Below are 6,000 nucleotides of genomic sequence, written 5' to 3' on the forward strand. Positions count from 1 at the left end.
ATATTCTTTCCTACCTGTTGAATATTAGTTGACCATGTGGTTGTGGGTCTATTTCTGGGTTTTCTTATGTTGCATTGATCTATGTGTTTTTGTGCCTGTACCATGCTGTCTTGATGACTACAGCTTTGTAACGTAACTAGAAATCCAGAATCATGATACCTCCAGCTTTGCTTTTTTTTTCAGGGTTGCTTTGGCTAGTCAGAGTCTTTTGTGTTTCCACATAAATTTTAGGATAGGGATTGCATTAAATAGATTACTTGGAGTAGTATATACATTTTAACATGTTTGTCCTTCCAATCCATGAGCTCAGAATTTGTTCCATTTCTTTGTATCCTCTTCAACTTCTTTCATAAGTGTTCTATAGTTTTCAGACTACAAATTTTTTCCTTCTTCAGGTAGGTTTATTCCTAGGTATCTTATGGTTTGGGGTGCAATTGTTTTTTTTTTTTCAAAGTTTATTTATTTTTGGGACAGAGAGAGACAGAGCATGAACGGGGGAGGGGCAGAGAGAGAGGGAGACACAGAATCGGAAACAGGCTCCAGGCTCTGAGCCATCAGCCCAGAGCCCGACGCGGGGCTCGAACTCACGGACCGCGAGATCGTGGGGTGCAATTGTTAATGGCATCAATTACTTGATTTCTTTTTTTTGTTGTTGCTTCATTTGTTTGGAATTCTACCTAGCACATTAAGCAGACTCTAGCTCTATTCACCTAACTCTCTTTGTCACATGTCAGACATTTGCCTATCACTTCAATGGTTTATGTTAATATCTGAGGACTACTTGTATTATCACTTGTTTAATCTTTTTCTCTAAATCAACTCTTTTTAAAAATCAAAATACTGTTGTTTTAAGAAATAAATATGCCATACAAAAGAAAAGAAAAAAGTATGGTGGGGTTCCTGGGTGGCTCAGTCAGTTAAGCATCAGACTTCGACTCAGGTCATGATCTCACTGTTTGTGGGTTTGAGCTCCACATAGGGCTTTCTGCTGACAGGTCAGAGCCCACTTTGGATCCTCTATCCTTCTCTCTCTCTCTCTTTCTCTCTCAAAAATAAACATTTGAAAAAAAAATATGGTTTATGCCTATGTACCAACCCAAAATTATAGCCTATGGTCTGTACCACCCCAAAATATCTCATGTGCCTCAACCTGACCTAGACCAACACTGTCAATCTCACAGATGAGAAATCTGAGACTCAGGAAGTTAGGACATCTGTCTCAGGTGACACAATTAGTATTAAACTGTAATAATGCTCCAAGCTTTTTAACTTGCAGGATTATATTCCACCATCTTCCCTTGCTCTGTGGTACTTGAAGCACTTCTATTTTGTCTGAGCTATAAATCCCTGCTCAGAAAGGTGTGTTACTAAGTGTAAATAAAATACTGTCATGGCTAGTTCTTTCCTTAGGATTTCATATCATTAATCAGCATTAAGTCACAGTATTTTTTTTAAACTTCAGGTAATAACAGTTTCTGGGAATACTTTTATTTTTGTGTGTGTGGCTTCTGTTGTGGTATCAACAATGACAATTATATAAATTTTAAAATATATTACTGTCATGAAATATATTAGGCTGTAAAATTATGTAACCTTTGATTTGGTAACCCCACTTCTAAGAGCCTATCTTAAAGAAAAGATCAAAAGTGCACCCAAAGATTTATGTTTAAAATTATTAATTGCCAAATTATTGATATCAGTGAAAAAATAAAACATTTTAATGGTGGAATATAAACAGCTCTTAAAATCATTTTTTTCCAAATGATTTTAATGACTTAGAAATACAGTTAAAAAACAAACTGTATTTACAGCTTGATCTTAAGTACATAAAAAATTAAAAATGTGCATATTTTGAAAGATTAGAAAGATACACACCCAGTGTCAGCTATTATAATCACTGCTTAAATTATTTTCTTTTTGCTTTTCTATAATTTCTAAATATTTTAAACTATTTTCATAATATAAGAAGTAAATAATTTAAATGATTATCACTGGAGTTCAACAGTGGGCCTCAAATGTTGGGAGTATCCTAAGTACTGAGCTACTCTGTTCTGTTCTAAGACCAGAGCTGAGAGAAAAACATCATCCATATGACAGTTCTAACTGACCAAGAGGTTCCCCCACTGAACCAAATTCCCAGATAAGTTTTAACCAGAAAACGCATGCAATCATTTAAGATCCTTCATTTCTCTATATAAATAAGGTATTTCTAAATACAAATTTAACCTGGGATACATAAGGAAAAAAATAAGAGACTAAGAAAAAAAAGCAATAGAAAACTACATGTAAAATGGAATAAGTACTATATGGACAGATCAAAAAATATATAACGAAACCAACAAAACCAAATCAAGAATTTGCCAACCAATTGTAGTAAACTTAGTTTACTAGGGAATTTTAGTCAAAATTCTTTGTTGAGGACGCAAATTATAAGGAAGGATTAAATGTGTTCAGGAAGAGAAACATCTTACCTTAAAGCCCATCTTTTGTGAGGTACTCAAGGAGTTATTGGCAGCTGTTAGCTGTTCAGCAGGGACTCTGTTCTCTGAGTAGATGTGCTGATGTATTTATTGCCACCTGTTATCTGAGGATGTCATGTGAGCCCTTTGTCCACAAAGATTTAATTGGAACCTCCAACAGGTTTCATTCAGACCCTTTGTTCCCTGCAGTCAGAAGCAGGAAGGCAGGACTAGAGAGGATAAAGTGAAGGGGAAATTATCCTATGCGAAGATGGACTGGGCTGTGTTGTTTTTCCTCTGTGCTTATCTATCATTGAACTAATTAACTCTTGCCTGGATCTGAATGTAAATTGGAAGATAGAATGAAGCCACAGTACAGCTCCTGTCTCTTGCTACCTAGTCAAAGAGACTCCATATACCCCAATTGCTTTCTGGAAAGAAACAAATCCTGGACCACCCACAGGATCAAAACAACAACAACAACAACAAAAAAACCCAAAAAACAAAAACTATGCAAGTTGTTCTCAAATCATAAAAATCCAACTTCTATGGCTTCTGTAAAGACATAGTTCATGCTGCCATTTTTTGCATAAAGGTGCTAGCTGATTGCCAGGCACATATTGGCCTTCAGTAAATATTTCTTGGATGGATGACTGAATGAATGGCTACATGAGAGAGTGACTCACTGTGGGGTCTTGGAGTGGCACTACAGATTTATATTTTTCTGACACTAAGAGTCATCAGTGGGTCAAAGAACATTAACAGTTTACAAAAGAGCAAGAGTAGCAACAGTAGTTTCCACCTTATGGTTTCTCCTAATTGTTTTAAATAACTTGAAGACTTTCAATTTAGGGGCAAAAAATAAGGAAAGAGCTTTAAAGGAAATCTAGAAAGAGAAATAAGGTGAAGAGGCAAGGATATTTAAGGGAACATATGAGTTTCCTGTTGCTGCTATAACAAATCACCACAAATTTAATGACTTAAAACAACACATATTTATTATCTTAGAGATATAAAGGTCAAAACTTCAAAACAGGCTTTATTGGGCTAAAAATCAAGGTGTTGGCAGAAATGCAGTTCTTCTTGAAGCTTTAGGAGAAGCTCTGTTCCTTTGACTTTTTTAGCTTCTAGAGATGGCCTGAGTTTCTTGGCTTGCAGCTCCTTTCTACCTTCAAAGTCAGGAACAAGGCACTAACTCATTTAACTCTCTCTCTCTCTCTCCCCCTCAATTCTTAGCTTCTGTCTATTCCCTTAACTTTTAAGAACTTATGTAATTGCACTAAGCCCATCCAGATAATCCAAAATAATTTCCTCCATCTCAAGATCCTGAATTTAATCACATCCATGAAGGCTCTTTACCATGTAAGGTAACATATTCACAAGTTCCAGGATTAGAATGTGGACATCTCCAGAGGCATTATTCTGCCTACTGCAGGGAGCATGATGTACTTCCCCCCTTACATACCCTGTGGCCTGAGCCTTTGTGAAGAGAGGGGCTTGGGGCCAAAAGATGGAGGAGCCTTATTAATATAGACACTCATAAGATGATGTCCTATTTGAAGCCCATGTGACACTTCTATCATCATGCTGTCTACCCTTAGTGTGGTTCTGGAACTCTGGGAGCTTAGGGAAACCACCAGCAAAGCAAAGCTATGACTAGTAGTGAGCACCAACAGCAGAGGGCTCAGATGAAGCATCTTTGCAGGAAGAAAAAGCTGTTCTGAGATACTTTAGAACTGGGAATGCCCCACATAACCAGAAAACTATGGTTTACAGGAGCTGAGGGCCTGAGAGACCAGATACAGACTGAAAATCATCATACTTGGAGCATTAATAGAAACAACAGAGACAATAATAATAGCTACCATTTATTGAGCACCCATTATGTAAGTCATGTTTCTAATACATATATATGTTTATATTTATATGGATTGACTGTGACCATATTAGCATTTATAGGCTAGCCAAATCTGGGGTATTCTCACAAAGACTCATCATTGTTAACAGTCAGAGTTTTGTCTAGTAAATAGGAATGAGCTTTTATCTTCCTCCTGTTTAATTTTATTCATTTTAATTCCAATGTAGATAACATACAGTGTTATATTAGTTTCATGTGTACAATATAGTGATTCAAAAATTCCATACATTACTCAGTGCTCATCAAGACAATATACTCTTAATCCCCTTTAACTTATTTCACCCATTCCCCACCCATCTGCCCTTTGGTAACCATCATTTTGTTCTCTATACTTAAGAGTCTATTTTTCTTTTCTTTTTCTTTCTTTTTTTTTGGTTTGTATCATTTTTTTCCTTTGTTCATTTTTTTGTTTCTTAAATTCCCCATTTAACTGAAATCATGTGGTGTTTGTCTGTCTCTGACTTGCAAATATTTTCCCCCAACCAGTAGGTTCCCTTTTAATTTTAGTGATTGTTTTCTTCACTGTGCAGAAGTTTTTTATTTTAATGTAGTCCCAATAGTGTTGCTTTTTTGCTTTTTGCTTTTTGCTTTTGTTTCCCCTGCCTCAAGAGACATATCTAGAAGGATGTTGCTACAACCAATGTCAGAGAATTTACTGCCTATGCTCTCTTCTAGAATTTTTGTGGTTTCAGGTCTCACATTTTAGGTCCTCAACCCATTTTGAGTTTATTTTTGTGTATGGAATAAAAAGTGGTCCAGGTTCACTCTTTTACATGTAGCTGTCCAGTTTTCCACTACCATTTGTTGAAGAGACTGTCTTTTTCCTATTGCATATTCTTGCCTCCTTTGTCAAAGATTAATTGAGCTTATAATTGTAGGTTTATTTTTGGGTTTTCTATTTTGTTCTATTTATCTAGGTCTCTGTTTTTGTGATTGTACCATACTGTTTTGATCACTATAGCTTTGCAATGTAACTTGAAGTCTGGAATTGTTTTACCTCTAGGTTTTATTTGTTTTGTTTTGTTTTGTTTTCAAGATTGTTTTGACTATTCAGAGTCTTTTGTGGTTCCATACAAATTTTAGGGTTGTTTGTTTTAGTACTGTGTAAAAAGCTGTTGGTAATTTGATAAGAATTGCGTTAAATGTGTAGATTGCTTTGGGTAGTATAGACATTTTTTTTTTATATATAAAATTTATTGACAAATTGGTTTCCATACAACACCCAGTGCTCATCCCAAAAGGTGCCCTCCTCAATACCCATCACCCACCCGCCCCTCCCACCCACCCCCCATCAACCCTCTGTTTGTTCTCAGTTTTTAACAGTCTCTTATGCTTTGGCTCTCTCCCACTCTAACGTCCTTTTTTTTTTTTTTTTTCCTTCCCCTCCCCCATGGGTTCCTGTTAACTTTCTCAGGGTCCACATAAGAGTGAAACCATATGGTATCTGTCTTTCTCTGTATGGCTTATTTCACTTAGCATCACACTCTCCAGTTCCATCCACGTTGCTACAAAAGGCCATATTTCATTTTTTCTCATTGCCACGTAGTATTCCATTGTGTATATAAACCACAATTTCTTTATCCATTCATCAGTTGATGGACATTTAGGCTCTTTCCATAATTT

The sequence above is a fragment of the Lynx rufus genome, unplaced genomic scaffold (genome assembly GCF_022079265.1).
Source record: "Lynx rufus isolate CCGP_SWC_20201006 ecotype Redwood Valley unplaced genomic scaffold, mLynRuf1.p SCAF_3, whole genome shotgun sequence".
NCBI classification, from domain to species: domain Eukaryota; kingdom Metazoa; phylum Chordata; class Mammalia; order Carnivora; family Felidae; genus Lynx; species Lynx rufus.